Here is a 22,060-nt window from a genome sequence, read left to right on the forward strand (position 1 = left end):
TCAAATGAGCATCATGATAATGCTCTTCATTGTTATCATTATGATGATTTTAATAAATCTCATATTCATTGGTTTGAGTTCTATTGTTTCTAATCAAGGGTGCTCCCCTTAATATCACAACAAACAACATAAACAGAGAACAACACAAATTGAGAGAACAAAATATGGTCTTCTTATTATCGCCGCAAATGCATAATTACAAATTTACAATATGCGAGCCCACATGAGTGCCTTATCAAGACAGAGCACACATGAGTGCATCTATCACCTAGAACTTCTCTAGACAACCTATGGGTCTTCCTTATATAGGCACTTTTACTGCCCAAGAAGGTTCTAGACACTAAGCCCTAACCCTTGATGCTAACCAACCTCATATTATACTTAATTACATAGGATCAACTCAAGACAATTTACAAATTATATTTTTGGATGGGTCCACTTCTGGAGACCATAATTAGAAAACTATTGATTTGATAAGCTACTACAACCCCATTCTAGAATCCTTGGCTAACGATCTACATCAGTTGATTGCATAAACTAGCTAAGGTGTCACCTCGTTTCAAAGCTATTTAGGCCTTCATTATTGGACTTGAAGTTTGGATAGCCAAAATTCATACAAAAAGTCATCAATAGCTACACCAATATATATGATATGCTAATAAAACTCATCTGACATGCTAATATGTCAAAGATGAACCTTCACATATGAGATTAGAACAATTTGAGCACATAATACCAACTTACTAAAATTAGAAAACTCCCACAAATAGAAACTCTGTACAAGAATAACCCTTATTGAAAACACAAAAATTGGAAATAGAAATATTTTTCGCTGATGCAAGATTTCCCTTACTCCCAGGATGTTCCTGCATCAAAAACCTAGGGTAATTTGAGAAGGGACCCTGTCACGTCTTACATAGTGAGAGGAAAACTAAGATTGTCAACCTCCTCCCATGCTAGCCATGAAAAATCCTCCACTGGCCTCCCTTTCCATTTGACTAGAGACTCCTCATATGTTCTGTTCCTTGTTCTTCTTCCCACATGACTGTCCAATATCTCCTCAATCTCCTTTGTAGTTGAAGTAGATGCTCAATACTCTACTGTGCTTCTGCAACGTCATCTCCATCACCTCCCTCATAATATTCTATCAAATCTAAAATTTTAAACACTGGCAAAGTATCTAGTTCAACATGAAACTCTACTTCATAGGAATTTCCATAATCCTTCCTTTTTACATCTATATTAGCCTTATACTGTGTATTCATTTTTGTAATGTGCTTCCTCACCTCCTCGTGGATGTTCATCAAATGCTATGCAAAATCTTCTACTTCAATATTACTCTCTCCTTTATCCAACTACCTATATTAAGAATAATTTATGAGACTGCTCCCATATACAATCTAGAATGGTGATTTACTAGTGCTCCTGTTGATAGAACTATTGCATGCGAATTCTACCTGTGGTAAGATAAGATCCCAACCTTTTGGCTTATCTCCAACCAAACATCTCAATAAATTATGCAAACTCCAATTCACAACTTTTGTTTGTCCATTGATTTGTGGATGATATGATGAATTGAACTTCAAATCCATCTTCAATTTCTTCCACAATGTATGCCAGGAACACCCAACAAATTTGGTATCTTGATTAGAAACTATGCTCTTTGGAAGATGATGTAGTCTTACCATTTCTCTAAAAAACAATTGTACCACATGAACAACATTACTAGTTTTCTTACAGGGAATGAATGTGCCATCTTTGAAAATCTATCAACCACCTAAAATATCAATTCATGCCCTCATTGTGTCCTTGGTAAACCAAAAATGAAATCCATGTCGACATCTTCTCATGGCTTCTCAGGTACATGTAGTAGTTGATACAATCTTGTATTTTGCTTCACTCATTTTTCCATCTGACATACTCTGCAACTCTGCACAAAACTCTTCACATCTTGTTGCAATTGTCACCAGTAATAATTCTTAGTAACTAGAGAAATGGTTTTTTCTCTACCAAAGTGTCCATCCAACCCTCTACTATGCTTCTCCTTGATGAGATTCTCTTTCATAGAACTTCTGGGAATGCACAACTGACTTCCCTTGAATGTCATACCATCTTAGATCATCAAATTAACCACTTTCTCTTGTCAAGTGTAACAGGTTTTGTACGAGCTTTCCAAGCCTCACCAAAATCAGGATCCTCTAGATACAAGCTTTTGAGTTCGTTGAACCCAACCATCTCAATCCACATTTCTATCAACAAAACTTGTCTTCTACTAAGATCATCTACAACTTTGCTAGACTTCCCACTCTTGTGTTTCAAAATAAATGTATAACTCTGCAAAAACTCAACTCACTTCAATTTATTTATTTATTCAATTTTTCTTGACTATTCAAATATTACAAAGCTTGATAATCATTATACAAAATAAGCTCCTTAGGAAGAAGATCATGTCTCCACTTCTTCGATGCTCGAACTATAGTATAATATTCATGATCATAAACGTAATACTTTCTTTTGACATCACTCAAGTTCTCACTGAAATAAGAAACATGCCTACCTTCTTCGCTCAAAACAACTCCTATTGTACTACTAGGTAAAAGCACAAACCTGTGTCACCTTTTATAAAAGAAAGTGATATCAAAATTTAAACTCTTCAACTTTAATGACATAAAATTGGCATTTGTGTTTAAATTTTGAAGATGATGTAAACCAATGAAATGTGTAAAATTAGATGAAGTTTATGTCTGTACTTTAAAAAAAAAAAATTGAGTGAAAATTTTATTTATTTTTGAATTTTTAAAGTCTATTTTTTAATTTTTTAAAAATGCTAAAAATATAGAGTTTTTTTTTTTCCATCAAACAAATATATGCAAATGATCATATTTTGGTTTGATTATGAAATATATTAGAGTTGACATGTATACATAGTGGACCAAAAAAGAAAATTGAAATTTGGCTAATATTTTTAAAGTTATAATTGGTCAAAGTCAGAGTTATTAGAAATTGATAGTTTTTTGCTCCCGTCAAACTTTTTCCATCAAATCTATGTATTTTTAAAAAAATAAATTACATATTCTTGAAGAAGACTCTCTTCTCTAGTGCAACATTAATAATAAATTTTGAACATGATTTACTATTTTTTTCCCATTTTTGAATAAACATCTTCTTGAATCTCAATATACCTACTTGTAATATTTTCAAATTATAACATATTATCCATAAAAAAAATAAAAAAAATATGATTATAATCTTGACTTCGAGACCTACAAAAGTATATTTTTAGTTTTTTTAAAAAACTTCATTTTAGTAGGTCAAATTGGCCTTCAAAGTGAGATGTTTATAGAAGTTCTTATTTTTGCTTGTGTGGCTGCCACTTAGGATGCCACATAGATAGTTACAACCAAAATGCTTTAAACTGTAACCCTTTCAGTCAAAAGGGTTTCGACCGTAACCCCTGTCGGCCTATCAAACTGCGAGTAGTTAATTCGGTTGTTTCATATAAAATAATTAAAAAAAAAAAAAGAAAAAAGAAAAAAGAAAATAATGAAAAATAAAAGAGCATTTTCAGAAGATAACAATTTTTGAAGCCATTTTCAGCAACTATTTCATGGATTTAATTAGAACTGCAAAGTATCAAATATTTTAAAGGTATTTTTCCCGTTTACTTATTTTTATGTATTCTATATTGAAGCATTAGCTGGTATTTAGTGAAATCTAAATTATTATTTTTATTTCTACATATTAAAGTATTCAATGGGCAGTAAAAGGAAAAGATCAAGGAAATATGATAGAATAAGAGATGGCAAAATGAAAAGTCATACAAAACGTAACCAAAACCAACCTACTAAATTTTTTGAAGAGGATGAGATTCATGAAGAGAATGAAAGTAATGAAGAGGAAGAAATTGGCACTTCTAATGATAGAAACAAATTAGAAGGCATAGAAAATTTGATGGATTTGGATGAGGAACTACTTTTTAACCAAATTCCATCTAAAGATTTGACAAATGATAACACTATTAGAAAACATTGTCAAAACATGTGGGATTAATATTTCAAAGATAAAAGTGTATTTGGACATGTACAATTATTTGTCAAGTTAGGAGAAAAGATACGAGACTTGTTTTGGAGTTGTTGGGTGTTGATAACAGGAAAAACCATGTGCATAATATTAATAAAACAATAGTTGAAAACTTGCAAAATGTTTATAACAAAATTGACAACACAACTCGAGGAGGTGATTTGAGTAATGCATGTAGAGCATTGATGACTACTATACCTAGTAGAAAATTGACACATAGAAAATAGGTACGTGTAATTTTTGATGTACTACACATATTTAGAAGAACTATTCAGAGATACATTAAGAGGAGACATATGCTAGATGATAACATTAAGAATAACTCCGTGAATATTTGTAGAGTTCCTTGAAAAGACAATTTTTTTGAAGATGTAAAAAGACAAGTTATTGAATTTTGGACTACACATTCTCATGTTTCTTCCAACAGATGTGATACTATACAAATTAAAGATCAAGAGATAGGGGCCAAAATTGAACATCCAAAACATTTTATAGATATAACTCAAAGTGAATTATTTCAAACATTCAAGCAAGAATTTTCAAATGTCAAAATATGTCAGAGAATGTTTGAGAGTTTGCGTCCTTCCTTAGTACGCATAAATAAGATGTGTGAAACTTTTTGTTGTCAAAATCATGTTGAATTTGGTCTACAATAGCAATCATATAAAAAAGTTATGGCAATACTTGATCCTAATTTGGTCATTCCTAGTAGTACAACACAATTTGTGAAGTCCATATTATGTGATAAATTAGAAGATTCAGATGAGTTCAAAGTGTAATGCATAAAAAATCAGTGTGAAGATTGTGGAGATTTATGCAAATTTTCAATGCAAATTGAGAATATTAATGAATCGACACTAGTTTCATGGATGAGATATGAATATGAGACATACAAAAATAAGACAGGAGATGAATCCAAAAAAATTGTATTGAAGGAGAGTGAATTGCATTATGATGAGTTTATGACCAAGTTTCATCCATTGATATATCCACATATCCAACATTGTCATGGTGCATGATGGCAAGCTAAACAGTTTATGATTCCAAAAATTGTTTTCCACCTGGTTGTATACTTTCAATTCTAGATTTTTTTGAGAATGATACATTTACACCTCAAATAGAGCTTCAAGGGCAATATTTTCATTCTGAACAAGTTGCAATATTTGTGCAAGTGACCTATAGACATGGACAATTTGAGGTGGATGAGATAGAAAGGTTGGATGAAAATGAATGCATCATCATCAAAGAGGTTCATTTCTATATTATTGATGATAGAGTTCATGATAGGAGTTATGTAGCTCATTGTTTTGCGATGTTCTCTGAAGATCATAGAAATTGTGGAATAAATGTTTCAGAGCATTGGATTTGGTCTGATGGATGTGCAATTTAGTATACATGAATTTACACATTTATTTAACTTTATTTTAACTTATATTTATTTGCACATGCCTATTTCGATTTGATACATGTACACAAATAATTGTTTCTACTTATCATTTCGTGTTCATAAGACAATTCAAATCTACAAAAGCATTTAATTAGTTAGAAATGCAACATGCTAGAAACATTGTTAGTTTTTTATGAAATTTCTTTGAAATTGGACACAGGGGAGCATGATGGAGCAGGAGCATGTATAAAGTGTGCACTTCGACAACATGAACTTATAGGTAAATATAAATTTAATGTGCATGTTTAATACTAGTAGCATATATTTTAAATTATATATATGCATGTTGTATGTATATACAAGGAATAGGATAGAGAGTGCAAATCAAATTGTTGAATGGTGCAAAGTTCATTTTGCTAATCCAGATACTAAATACAATAAGCATTACTTTTGGGAAGTGAAAGGTGAACTTTATATTTATTTTTAATGTATTTTTCAAATTCTTGAGTTTTTTATTAAATATTTATTTTGAAATATGACAATTATTTTTTGTATTTGTAACAGATATAGATCAATCTAATCCTTACAATTTTCAAGTGATTCTCGGTATTAGAAGTTTACATCAAGTGATGACTATAGGAAATCATAAACCTCCAATAATTAAAGTAAGAGAGAAAACATGTTTCTGTGATGACTATATTAAGGACAATCCAGTGAGTATATGTGAAAATATTGCGAATGGATATGTTTCACATTGGCATTTGAAAGAGATAGTTAGAAAACCTCCTTTTGAAGATGCTAACATTGACATTGACATTGACATTCATGATTCTGTATATTTAGTTGATTATGAGCACATTTTTAATTTAGTTATGACAGGTTTGTGTGCATATACATATATATAAATTAATATACATGTATATTCATTTTAAAATTAATTTATATTTATCTATTTTTATATACATGCAAGAGATATTTTTGTAGTTCAAGCCTTAGCCGATAATGCGGAAAATGTGGACTATTATCTTTTAAGATGCACAAAAGCAAAACACAAGTTGCTAGAAGGAACTATAAATGCTGATGAACAATCATATCCAATTGGATCAGTTGTTATTGAAGGAACATATTATCAACAAATAAGGGTAACTAATAGTGGTATTGAATTTATTGAATACATGCATGGAGGAAAAGTTTTACATTACAATAACCATGTTATAGAAATAAAGTTACAATTTGAAGCAATACAAAGAATAGGACATCATGGAAATCAAATGTGGAAACTATCTATTGAAGAACATGACAAATTTCTAGAGATATTAAAAACTAGAGAGGATCCTAACAATACAATGTTTGTGAAGCTCTAGTTTACCTATGTATTTATTGTGGAGCTCTAGTTCAACTATGTCTATATAGCTCTTATGCTTTCACATTTAATGTTGAAAGGATATTTGTTTTATAAATTTGTATACATTGGATCATTTATCTTGAATATGCAAAATTAGACATGTTTTGTTATTTTTATTTAAATTAGACATGGATATCTCATTTAAGACAACCTCTTAGGACCTCCCCTTAAGACAACCTCTAAGGACCTCCCCTTAGGACTACCTATTACCTAACCTCTCCTTAAGACCACCTATTACCTGACCTCCCCTTAAGACCACCTATTAGGACATCCCCTTAGTACTAGGTTCTTTTAGGACCTCTCCTTAAGAGAACCCCTTTAGTTTTTGTATGTATTTATATACGTTGTTTATGTTTTCTTATGATTGTTAATGCTCTTATGTATTTATGCATATAATGTTTATGTTCTTATATGATACATTCTTTATATTTGTATATAATCTTTATATTCTTATATGTATTAAATTTTATTAATTAAATGTTGTAACATGTATTCTTTATGTCATACTCTTTATATATTCTTATGTACATGTATATGTTATATTCTTACTTGTGTATTAATCTACATTCTTATGTATAATTTAGGATCTCCCCTTAAGACATGTCATTAAATATAGTTAATTATACTTAGATTAAGGCATTAAGATGAATAACATATACATAAACATGAATATTGAAAACATACATGTCTACATTTAACATGAACATATTTACATAAATCTGTGAAATAAAATATACATTAATCTACATTCTTCTGTATAATTTAGGATCTTTGCTTAAGACATGTCATTAAATATAGTTAATTACACTTATATAACTTGACATTAAGATCAATAACATATATATAAAAATGTGAATATTGAAAACATACATGTCTACTTTTAACATGAACATATATACATACATCTATGAAATAAAAAATACATTTTAATCTACATTCTTATGTATAATTTAGGATCTCCCTTTAAGACATGTCATTAAATATAGTTAATTATACTTAGATTAAGGCATTAAGATGAATAACATATACATAAACATGAATATTGAACATACATGAATATTGAACATACATGTCTACATTTAACATTAAAAGATCAATAACATGTACACATAAACATTAATAAAAATATGAATATTGAAAACATGCATGCACATTCAACATGAACATATGTACATATATACATCTATGAAATAACATCTGAGACATGTACATATATATATAATAAAATATATCTGGAGAATAATGTACCCATATCAAATGTATACAAATATCATGTATCAAATGTCTCAAAATATCATATCAAGCATGTATCCAAATAACACATATAAAACATCAAAGTCTCCATATAAACATGTATCCACATAATATATAAAATATCAAAGTGTCCATATAAACATGTACATCCAAAATACTATATCAAATGTCTCCAAAATAACATATAAAATAAAAGACCATCTAATTAGCTACATCCCCCTCCTGATCCATGTCCCCAAAAGGGTCTATCAGCTACATTTGAACCCTGTGTCAAATGATAGTGTCAAATTATGTATAGACAAATTATATCATACATATAAATTAGATATATATTTAAATTGTAACATACCTGAGATTCATGATGTGTAGGATTTGTCAGTGTCTTCAAATCACCAAAATGTAACATACTATCACTCAGACCCTATAACACATATACACAAACACAAACATATATGTACACACAAGTTAGATTGTATCAAGAATATATATGTTTGTTCTTATATGTTTAAGTGTAAATTTTACCATAATTAAAATAAATTTAAACATATAGACATATTTATGATAACATCATGTAATGCTTTGCCGATCTGATTAATATTTGAATCATGCAATGATAAAACATTATCAGCATTTAAGTCAATAGTGTCATCTGAAATTATATCTATAAATAGATGAGGCTATCTAGTAGTGGAATCTTGAGTAGGGGGGGTGTTTTAGAGTCTTGAGTACCTGGGGATAGTGTTACAGGGTCCTGGGTAGCTGCTTAGTTGGTGCTACAAGGGCCTATGCAGCAACAGATGTAGTAGAAGGTGCAAGAATGTCCTCCTGCCTCTATGAACCCTATGATCTTGCTATACATGATAGAATACGACTAATCTAAGTGCTAGTTTCATGAAGTGGAATCCATGTGACTATAGATAATGCTCAATATGAATCCAAAAGATCAGATACTAAATAGGATCCCAAACGACGCACTACGTCCACATCTGAGACTACATAAACCTCTAGTGGAGAAGGTAAGTCTACTACCCCATATGCATCATCAACAACTATGCTAGATGATGCAACTATGGGAACGATACCTCAAGACCATAATATATATCTACCACATTGATCATAAGAAATCTCCTGCAACTGTGTAGCAATAGTGGCAATGCTCAAATTAATCCATGTCCTGATTGTGTCATCAAGAACACTCTAGCTTGTAACAACCATCTCTAGACCTCTCAACATAACCAAAATGTTTGGACCCACCATTGCCTATTTATTAATAGGTGCAAGAGTGTCCACGGGTTTGAATCTCTCTAAAAGTCTACCCAAACCTTGCCCAACATGACCTGGATGATTTGTGTAATCACCGTGTTGTAAATGAAATTTTGCAAATAATTGTTTGCAGAAATATAGAGGGAACTCATCCTTTTGTGGCCATCTATGATGACTAACCAACTAGTGAGGATATATAAATGGTGCGATGAGCTCATCAGTACACTTCGTCACAGAGTAGCCTCTAACTCTAGCTCTATCTTGATAAAAATGGAAACATGGTCTTCACCATGGTAGTGGAGACCTTAGTGTCAACCTATCTATACTTCATAGTGCCAGTGACACTGCGAGATAGAGAAGAATAAAATGTCTCAATACTGATATCATCAAAAGGGTTGTATGATTCAATGGTCTAAATCATATGAAACAATTGCTCTTGCATCACTATAATCTTCTCCCTATTAAGGAGGGTGGTAGAAGAGGAAAGCGAGGAGTCTAGAACCTCTATAGCACGAGACAATCTAGCAAGTTTATCTCTAAATAACTGATCGCTATCCTCAGTGGAGGATGTGGATCTTTGTGATGTGCCAGACTCAGCACTCTGACCCCCTATATTGACACTAGCATCCCCTGAGGATGCAGGAGCACAATCCCTAGAATTAGATGCCATAATGTATATATGTATATAATGTATGAGGATATGCTCGTGTGAAGCTACAAGAGACAAAGTCTAATAAATATCTAGAGATCTACACACACACACACACACACACACACACACACACACACACACACACACACACACACACACATAAATATATAAACATACAAGTGTATAAATTAAAATATTTAAAAATTAAATTAAATTTAAAACACACATATATAAATACACAACATTAAATGTATGGTGCTATTCAATCATGTACATGTATTTTGAAACAAACAAATTATCTTAGAGACAATATCTAATGTATTTTAATGTGCTCATGCAAATGTGAAAAATAAATATTTGTACATGTACATGTATATGCGATAAAAAAATAAAATTCTTGATTAAATTATAACTAAGTGTACATGTGTAACTTAAGTTTTTTACTAAATTAGATTTTGATTTAGCTGTAGGGTTAAACAATTTTTCTAAGTTTCATATAAATATATACAAGTGTTTCTAAGTTTCATATAAATGTACAAGTGTTTCTAAGTTTCATATAAATGTACAATTGTTGTATAATTTTTTAGAAATTAATGATAGGTTTTAATTTCAAATTTGTATAAAACAAAGTTAATTTTGTTTATTTTTACCTAATGTTTGACTACATTTTACTTCTAAATAATTTATGTTTTTACTACATTTTACCTAATATTTTTCTACATTTTTACCCAATGTTTGACTACATTCTTGCTTATGTTTTAAATAATTTACTAGCAAATCTAAAAAACAATTTAAATATATTAAAAAATTAAAAAATCTAAATAATTCACTTGTAAAACACTTAAAAAACAAATAATTTTTTGATGAATAGTGACCTTTCCTATTAATAAAATATACTTAGTTTACAATTCACAAAAAAGGGGTTGGGGGATACAAGATCACCCTGCGAAAGAGTTCACACGGTTGAAGCCGAACTAAAAACACAGCCGCAACCGAAAATAGAAACTATTCAAAAAAATAAATAAATAATTTGACTTCTATTAACATCTACTAATCAAAAAACACTTTAAAAAAATTTTAAAAATGCAAAAAAAAAAAAAAAACCACTAACCCCTTACGGCTGAAACACCTTAATTGCTCTCCAACAATCTTGAAACCGCTACAATGAAAATGGTAGTTGCAAAGTAATTGATGGTGGTTTTATAAAGCATGGGGGGTTACACCCAAAACCCTTTTGACCGAAAGGGTTTTGACCACAATTGTTAGAGTAAATAATTAATTATTTATTCTATTTACTTCAGCTTACTTAGGTTAATGCATTTATTTAATATTTAGTAGTTAATAGTTGTAGTGATGAGTTGTTGACAACATGGGAGTTTGTTCCCTTCTAGCATGTTCCACCTTTTTGTGGAAGAGTGCTTAGTTGTCAACCTTATCTTCTACCTCCTTCCAGCTTGTTCTAGAAGCTTCCTTGAGGCCTTTATAAGCGGTCTCTCTCACATTGTAAATCCATTCACATAGCAATTTCATTTTCCTATTGTGAAATATTTTCTTTTGCATTGTTTACTTCAAGCTCTTGCTCCTTCAATTTCTCTTCAGTGAGCTATTTGCACTGTAGGTGATCTTGGTGACTGTCGAGTTGGATTTCATCAACTCCTACATGGTATTAGAGCCTCCCTGCTGCTTCTTGTTCGAAAGATTTTTTTGAAGCCACAATTCGGAGACACAAACCCTAGTTTGTTTGTGATTTTTTCTTCAATCGGGAGAAAGAACATTTTTTTTTAGTATTTGGAGAAAAAGGAGAAAGAGAATTTGACATAACTGATCTAATATTTTTTGGGCTTTTTTCTTTATTTTTTGGAGGTGCGACGACAGCTATTTAGAAAAAATAACTGCAGCGGTGATTTTCAAACAACGATATCTCCCTCATACGGACTCATTTTTTCGAGCAATTTTTTTTGTTTTGGGGTAGGATTTTATGATATACACATTGGTGTAGGTGGTTTGAGATCTCTATTCCTAAATTTTTCTATAACTCATAATTCTTGACTTTTGCCACTTCAAATGCTTAGTACGGGCTCATCTGGAAACATAATCAGGTTCTATTTTTTTTGAAAGTGTAATTTTTTTTGTCTACTTTCCAAATATGCAATTAGATTATAGGTTTTGTGGACATAAATATTACTTTTAGAAATAGGCCCTAAATTGGCTATTATAATCACACTAAGTAAAGAGTGCCCAATTTATACATTGTGGGGAGGGGGGGCAGAGCATTTTCTATTTTATAATTTACTTCAGAATAAGAACCTTCTACTTCTATCTTCTTTCTCTCAATGGTGGATCCATCTGTGACTTGTCTCACACCACACAACTATCACACCTGGAAGGCACAAATGACACGACTTCTCATGTCAAGGGGCTTATGGTCATGTCTGGATGAGAATCAACCTATTCTTACACGAGATTTTGAGGTTCTTTAGCATAGGAACAAAATGGATGAGGCCATGGGATTGATTGCACTGAACATTTCAGACAATCTACTATTTCACTTGGATGGTTTGACTACTCCACGAGCTTATTGGTTCAAATTTTAGACTTTGTTTGGCCAAGTAAATGAGTTTTGGGAACTTTAGCTAGATGCAGAGTTGAATTCTTTGACACCTGACAGCTTTCCCACCATTGAGGACTTCTTGATGAAATTCAAATCTCTGCATACACTTTTGCAGGGATGTGGGAAAACCAAGATAGATGATGAGTGTATCTTTTTGATACTCTCAAAGTTGAGGAGATAGTATTAGATCTTCTCTTCTACTTTCTACTCCACTATGGATGCCTTGGGTGATAGACACAAGATGCCTTCATTTGAGATATTTTGTGATCGGTTAACCTGTGAACAGTCCAAGATTACTCAAATGGATTCACTTTTAGGTTCATAGTCACAAGCATTGCTTGCCAAGGATACACAAGAGCAGAAGTTGAAGCAAATATCATATCCCTCTACTACTTGTTCATCATCTTCTAAGAAGAAGGAGAAAAAGAAGACCGAGACTCCTACCTATTCCTATTGTGGGAAATGATCTCATGGTGAGGCACATTATTTTTAGAAGAGATTTGATGGCTATGAGAAACAAATTGCAAATTTGCAAGCTCTTCTTCAGAAGAACACCGTTTCTTCTCCATCCTCTTCTACCTCACAGGGGTTTACCTTTCAGTCTTCTTCCACATCTTCACCATCTACATCAGATCTTGGAAAGGGTCATGCATTACAAGCTACCATTACAACTCTTTCACAAGTTCCTTGGATATTGGATTCAGGTGCTTCTCACCATATGACATCTTCTCAAGGTGTCTTCACTACTCTTGAGGCTTCTCCTATTCCTTATATTCTCATGGGGAATAAAACTACACTACCAGTTTGTGGGAAAGGTTCAGTTCACATCCAGGATGGTATATTCAATGATGTATTGTATGTTCCATCTTTGTCTGTCAACCTTCTCTCAATTTCTCAGATTACACGTAGTGGATCAGGGAAGATAGTTGAGTTCACTGCCGATTCAATCTTCATTCAAGATCGTGCAACAAGAGGTCTTATTGCTATAGGGGCCATTGATCCTTCCACTCATCTCTACACCTTCTCACACTTTGGTCCACCATCTCCATTGTTGGAGCACACTTCTTCTCTTATGCAGGAACATCATGTGGTGCAATCAGGATACTTGAACCTTTGTATTATTCTCGAGATCCCTATTTTGACTTCCACATCACATCTAGTTGAGGGCTTTTCTCTTCCACGAGATTCTTCTTCTGCTCTACCTAATCCTTCAGCTTCATTCATTGAGACTCCAGGTGCACTTGTTGCAAATACTACAGTGGACATTCATGACAGTGTCATCACACTTGCCTTGGGGATTCCCTTTCCAGTTCCTCATACATTCTCCTCTGGGCATCAACTAGGCTTTCCAGTTTTGCCTTTCATTCAGGGGTTCCCTTGTTATGTACCCTTGTTTCTTCCACATTGGAGTTGCATTGGTTCGATCCCTCCTTCAGGGGCTCCTTTATTCTGGGGAGGCTTTAGTATCTCTCATGAGGGGCTAGTTGTACTTATGGTTTTGAGCAGGTCTCTTGACTCTTTTCCGACGGAAGTTTTCTTTGGGGGCATTGGTTGAGGTCTTCCTTCCTTCACTTCATATTTTTTTCAGCATATTTTTTACCTCTATTTGGGGGAGGGTTTTTCCCATGAGGTTTTCCCTCTTTCCCCATTTTCAGAGGTTGCATTTCTTTGCATTGTACATGGGTACCTAACATGGCCTTGTTGCCAAGACCCATTCTACATTTTCTCTTAGTTTTTTGTGAGCTTAAGGCATTCCCCTAAGTTGCACTTAAGGGGGGGTGTTAGAGTAAATAATTATTTATTTATTCTATTTACTTAAGCTTACTTAGGTTAATGCATTCATTTAATATTTAGTAGTTAATAGTTGTAATGATGAGTTGTTGACAACATGAGAGCTTGTTCCCTTCTAGCATGTTCCACCTTTTTGTGGAAGAGTGCTTAGTTGTCAACCTTATCTTCTACTTCCTTCTAGCTTGTTTTAGAAGGTTTCTTGAAGCCTTTATAACTGGTTTCTCTCTCATTGTAAATCCATTCACATAGCAATTTCATTTTCCTATTGTGAAATATTTTCTCTTGCATTGTTTACTTCAAGCTCTTGCTCCTTTAGTTTCTCTTCAGGAAGCTATTTGCACTGCACGTGATCTTGGCGACTTCGGAGTTAGATTTCATCATCTCCTACAGTAACCCACCATGCCACGTTGATGGGGAAATGTGCCATGTTTGTACGACTAAAACATTTTTGACTGAAACCCTTATGGCTAAAATTGTTTTGGCTGTAACCCTGCTAGATATCACAAATGGTGGCACAATTTTGTGCTTTCACCCTACTACTAGCATCACTGTCTACTTGAAACACTTTATTAACATCTTGAAGTGCTATAACATGTTTCTCTATGACTTTTTGTTTCAATTATCTTCTTCTACAGTCCACTTAAATTCTTTTCTATGTCCTCTCATTATTTTAGTCAAGGGTCCATAAATACTGCTAAAAACTCTGATAATCTTTTTGTAAAAACTATTTAGTCCATGAAAAGTTCTTAACATAGCCACACTCCTTCCAGTAGGCCATTCAGTGAAAAATTTCACTTTCTCAAGTTCCATTTTTATACCATGTATTAAAACTACACATCTTAGGTACACAACCTCCTTCTTCACAAAACTACACTTCTTCATATTTATCAACAACTTTACCTCCTTTAATTTATCAAACACCTTAAAAATGTGCATCAAATGATCTTGTAATGTCTTAATAAAGATCAAAATATCATCTATGTAAATAATGACAAACTTACCTAGAAACTCTTTTTGTACCTCATTCATGGGTCTCGTGAAAGTGCTTGGTGCATTGGTTAGCCCAAAAGGCATGACTAACCACTTGTACAATCCTTCCCTTGTATTGAAGGCAGTTTTCCACTCATCTCCTTCTCTAATGTGAATCTGATGGTACCCACCTTCAGATCTATCTTTTTGAAATATACAATTTCACTCAAATATTCCATAATATCATTCATCTATAGCAATGGAAATCATTACTTGGTTGTGATCTTTTTGATAGCTCATGGATTTGTATACATCTTCCATTCTCCATTCTTGTTAGGTGCCATTACTACTGGTACAACACATGGACTCAGACTCTCTTGAATCAATCCCTTCTATAATAACTCATGAACTTGTCTGTTCAACTCTTCACTTTCTGCTGGTGTTATTTTATACAATGTCTTGTTTGCACACTGGCTCCTGGAATCAAGTTCATCTAGTGTCTAATTTTCCTCATTTTGGGTAATCCATTAGGTACATTATCTAACATAATATTTGGAAACTCTTCCAACAAATCCACAACTTCTGTAGGTACCTCCTCTACTTCTTCTTTATCATCTTTTTGAATTACATCAAAACACATATGCTTATGCCTTTATCCTTGAGAAACTTCTTTCCATCAACAAAACATATTCTAGCAACACATACCTTTACTTCTTTCTCCTTCAATGCTTTCAACTTATGTTTCACTCCATCCTTTGTTAGAGTGTAGGTATTTGCATGACCATCATTTACAACATGCCTGTCAAACTGCCACGACCTACCCAATAGCATATGCCATATGTCCATAGGTACGATATCACAAAGCTCTTCATCTTGATATCTCCCAATCTTGAACTTCACTAGGCAGTGCTCACTGACCATGATCTTGTGGTCATCCTATACCTAGGAAATATGATATGGATGCAGGTGTTTCTGCTTCTTGAGCTTTAACTTTGTGATTATATTTTCTGACACCAAATTGTTAGTACTTTCACCATCAATAATCACATCACAACACTTATCTTCATATTTTCACCTTGTGTGAAACAAACTCCTCCTTTGATTAGGTTCATTCTCACCACTTAGCAAGAATCTTCTATTGACTAGGACTTTTCTTCTTTCAAGATCTTCAAAATATGATGATTTGACATCTTTATCAACATGTGTTGCTCTGTACTGGCCTTCAGTTCTTCTATCAACCCTTCCTTGGATCTAGGAACACTAAAAAACTTTATGTCCTTCCTCTCTGCCGTGAAAACATTTTCCACAAAAAACCTCCTCTTCTAGATCCTTTCCCTCTTCCTCTTCCTTTCTTATCTCTATTTTTCTTATCAGGGAAATGATTGAAGTTGTTTGCCCTTTGGTCTTAATGGCTACTATTGGCCACATCCTTGTTCTTCAGATCATCATTTTAGCCTCCATAAGATCATCCACTAGATCTGCCATTGTGACCTCTACGACTATGTTTCTTATCAAACTTTTTGTTTAGTGTTTCCTCAACTCTTAGGAAAATTTTTTACACCTCCACCTCCTTATTACTGGTCATTCAAACTAGACTCAAATCCTCTTGAATTCTTGGCCTCATCCCATTAAGATAATGAGAAAATTTCTCCTTATCATCTTCCTCATACCGGTGTTGATGAGAACTTAGTAGAACTCTTTGATACACTTTGAATAGATCTTCTCACTTTCTTCAAGCCGTGCATTTTCTTTAGTAGATCAAGCCCATAATCCACGAGAATGAATTGGTGCTTCAATTTAGCTATCATCTAGTCCCATCTTGTGATTTTTTCCTTCCCTCTTTTATTTCACTCCAACTGAATCTCTTGCCACCAGATCTTTGCATGACCCTTTAGTTTGGTCTTTTCAAACTTGACCCTATTCAAATCTTCAATATGTTCATACTCAAAGTATTCCTCCGATTCATTGATCCAATCGATTTATTCTTCTAGATTAAGATTTCCCAAAATGGGAACCTCAAACTTAGATATTTTTCCAATATAAAAAATAACCCTAAAAAGCCTCTCTTATTTTGGGTTTAGAACTACCTCTTCTTCAAAATTTTCTTCTTCTTCTTCTCCTTCATCCTCACTTTCATCTCTTACAACAAGATTTATTCCTCTACACATTTTTTCTTCCAATGCTTGTCTTTGTATATGGAGGGCTCTAAAACCTTTAGGTGTAAGAACTATGACTCTTCCATCATGCTCTCTTCATGGAGGCTTTTTTGCACTTCCACCAAAACCCTAGTGCAAACTACCTCACAATCACTGATCTGTCCACACATTTAGCCCAAACCACGGTCTTGATGTAAACAACCTCCCAATTGGCAATTTGTTTACACACTTAGGAACTCCTGCTCTGATACCACTTGATGAAGGGTGCTCCTTTTAATACCACAAAAAAAATAGAAACAAACAACAAAAAAAATTGATAGAACAAAATATGAGATTCTTATTATTGCCGCAAATGTAGAATTACATAATTACAATATGGGAACCTACATGGGTGCTTTCCTTACAACAAGCTGCAAGAAAGAGCTATGACTACCACCCAGAACCACTTTAGACAACCTACAAGCCTTTCTTATATAGGCATGTTTACTGCCTAAGAAGGTTTGAGACGTTATGCCCTAACCCTTGTGGCTGACCAACCTCACATTATATCATTTCATTACACTTTATTACATAAGATTGACTCAAGACAATTTAAAAATTATATTTTCAAATGGGTCCACTTCTAGAGACCGTAATTAGAAAACTGTTGACCCAATGGGTTCCTAAACCCCATTTCAGAATCCTTGGGTAGCAATCTACAATGATTGATGGTCTAAGTGTACAATAGTCGATGTTTGACCTCATTTCAGAGCCATTTAAATTGTCATCATTGGACCTAAAGTTTGGATAGCCAAAATTCATATAAAAAATTGGCAATATCTGCACCAATACATATGATATGACACAAAAACTCATTTGGCAGGTTGATATGATAAAGATGAACCTCCACATATGAGAGTAGAACAATCTAAGTACATAATACCAACTTACTAAAATTAGCAAGCTCCCACAAATAACAATTCTGTACAAGAATAACCCTTATTGAAAACAAAAAAATTGGAAAATTGGAAATAGGAAAACAAGAAATAGAAATATTTTTGGGTGATGCAAGATTGCCCTTACACCCAAGATGCTCTTGCATCTAGTTTCTTAATCAAGAATTTCTTCTACATGGAAGAAATTAAGATTGTGAGTAACTTATGACATAATTTTTCAAAATAAATTATTGGGATTATGTATTTCATATACCTTGTAGTTCATAATATTTTGTTTTTATTTACTTATATTTTATCTTGAGTTGAGAAATTGAAAATCCTAACTTGAGGTGACACTCTTGTCCACATGTCAACTCTCTTGGAATGTGTGTATTTTCTAATGCCATAACAAATTTGTATGATGTAGGGGTTATGCTATACCATATGATGAATGTTAGAACATGAACGTAAGGGATTACAAAGTGGACGAGTAGTCTCAACCCACTTATGATTGTTATTATTATCATTTATAAAATATGTCTAATGAGGTTAATAAAAAATTTAAAGTTAAAATGGGTTTTGGGTCATGAAAATTCTTATCATGATATTTGGGACCTTATTTAGACACACAGGGATGCATTATAATGTTTTTATAGGCCTCATTTATTCCATATGATTATGTTTGATATAAATGTATTGGGGAGATCCAATTGTAGGGGTATGATACTGTATTTCCTTCAAATGAGTAGAATGTTATTCTCCATGTCAAGGTAAGAACCTATAAGCATATTGTAACTATGATATTTTATTTAATGATACATTAATAATGTGCTTTGAATTCTATTTATTATGTATATTAGTATCACTTTCCTTTTGTGTTTTTCTTCTTCTACTCTTCTCTCATTATTATTCTTGAAGTGTCATTTACAAGCCATTATGCTATCATAATGAATTTGTGCCTTGTTAATAATTACATAAGCATAAGTTGTTTACAATTATATTAGGAATTTTGGTTAGTTAATCTTACAATAAAGAGGTTGATGTTATTTATTTTCCCAACAAAAAAGAATGACCAACATTATGCATTTAGATTGAACAATCACAAATCTAGCAATGTATCTATTGTGAAAGTAAAACTCTAATGTAATGGTTAAACGTGGGTGAAAGATGTAGCATTGTAAAGATAGAAAACCATAGTAGTACAAGATAAATCAACTAAAATAAATAATAAAATACTGAAAATTTTAAAACATAAAATAATATGTAAATATACAAAAACTATATATTTGAAAAACCCTAGTTGTAAAATAGAATAAGGGAACTGAGATACACAAGGGACTTGCCCATATTTTTCTAATACACAATTAGAAGGAAGATGACCTAATCAGATTAAGTAGGATGTCAACACTAAGTGAATGCAATGGTCCTTTGTGGTAGTGATTAAGATTAAGATGAAATGAAAACTGATACAATGATGCGAGATTAATACTAAAGTAAACAAGATTAAGCTATATTGAAAGAGATAGACTAACTTAAATAGAGAGGAAGCTACAATGAATTGAAATGGAAACCCAAATTCTCTACTAATCCTAGATTTGAATATGAAGGTCTTCTAATAGATACAAAATGCTTGGGTGTTTTGTTCCTAGGAATAGGAAGCCTAGGGCATTTTGTCGCCACGATTTTTGCTCAAAACTTTGCCAATCAATCTCAAAAATCCCAAAATTGTTGGATTTGGTCCTCATAGTTGCACCACCTATAACTACAAACAAAAAAATGGGGAAACAATTGTGTAAAGGGCTTTTCCTTGGCCAAATCCTTGTATATAAATCAATCTTTTAAATGAAATAACATTGCATACATAAAAATAACTTTGAAGATGAACATTAGATCTATTTTTCCAATACCTTGATGAATATATATTGTGATTGCACGTATCCATGAATATGCTTGAATTATAGTTATTAACCTTGGAGTGTACAAAGGAATCAATTCAATGTGATTGATCTATGAATGTCACTCCTATATCTTCAATGTTGTTATTTTTTATTGAATATTTTCTATGTAGAAATGCTGCATTAGAAATGGACAAATGATCTTTTTAATTTCTTGAGAACTCCTCTACTTGGTCATCATGGAAGAGAAGCTTGATGAAATGGAAAAAATTGCCTTCAAATGCCTTGGATGTTTGGGAAGATGTTAGATCTTAGATGATTTTCTTCAAATCTTGAATGTGCTTAAACATCAATGCCTAATGATTATGGACATGCATTGTGGATTGCCAAAATGAGGAGAGATAAGGTGTTTATATACCTCATCACACATTTCAAGATTCAAAATTAAGCTAAGTTGACCATGAGATCTAACACAAAATACTACAATAAGACTCTAGTTCAAATTTAGATCCAAACCTTGGAGAACAAAATGACTATGGTGTTTTGTTCATAGGAATATAAAGCCTAGGTATTATGTACCTAGGAAAAAGAACCATAATTAAAATGGGAACTTAGGAAGATAAGATATATATCAAATCAAGGGGATATAGGTAACTGGATCAAGCATAATAAACATGAAATATCAATATTGCCAAAAATGGAGCCTAGTTGAGCATCTAATTATGGGTGCTAACTTTTTAGGATGGTATATTGATATGATTAAGAAACTTGAAAAACAATCTAGATTACATAGGATGAATTTAGTTAACCGAGATATAAGGATAAATATGAGTTTCATTAGACTAATTTATCACTATATATTTTTTCACTTTTGGAGGGGGGCAGTTGGGGGGCAGGGATTGTTATCTAACTACTCTTATTCACAACTTTAACATGTAGAAAATTATATATATATATATATATATATATATATATATATATATATATATATATATATGTATGGGAACAAAATCTAAAATATACATTTATTTTAACCTTTAAATATATCTCTGTTAGCATTAAGTCATGTTTGTTATTAGTTACAACACTTATTCAGATCTTGTATGGATACCGAGCTCTTCGTTCAGTCTTCAGTGTTTCCTGAGCAATTCAGTGGTTACCAAGTTTCATAGTTCATACCAAGCATTCCAATGGTTATCAAGTGAATTCAGGTAGTGTGAAGTCCAAAAATTTAGACTGAGTAGTTCAATTCATATCGATCATTTCAGTGGTTACCGAGCTTTATAGTGTCTACCGAGTCATCAGTTCTTGTGATGTGAAGCCAATGTTAACCAAGTGATGGGGCGAGTAGTGTTTACTGAGTGCAAGCATGGTAAACATGGTATTTAGTTTCTATCGAGTGACACTATATCTACTGAGTCCCCAATGTTCACTGAGTTTGAAGCTATGTTGAGTGATTAGAATGGACTGAGCCTCTACTTCTACTGAATGCATGACGATGCTGAGTAATGCAATGGATGCCAAGTATCAAAAATTCACCAAGTCAACTTTCAGAACCCGAGTTTCTACATTTGGGCCGACTTAGTAATATTGGTGTCATCTTGTGTTTTTGCCAACCTTGTAATTATGAGAATTTGGTTGGTATATATGTAATGTATTGTATCTTACCCAATTGTAATAGTA

Source organism: Cupressus sempervirens, chromosome 11 (assembly GCF_028749045.1).
Source record: "Cupressus sempervirens isolate cs-2001-9-10 chromosome 11, ASM2874904v1, whole genome shotgun sequence".
NCBI lineage: Eukaryota > Viridiplantae > Streptophyta > Pinopsida > Cupressales > Cupressaceae > Cupressus > Cupressus sempervirens.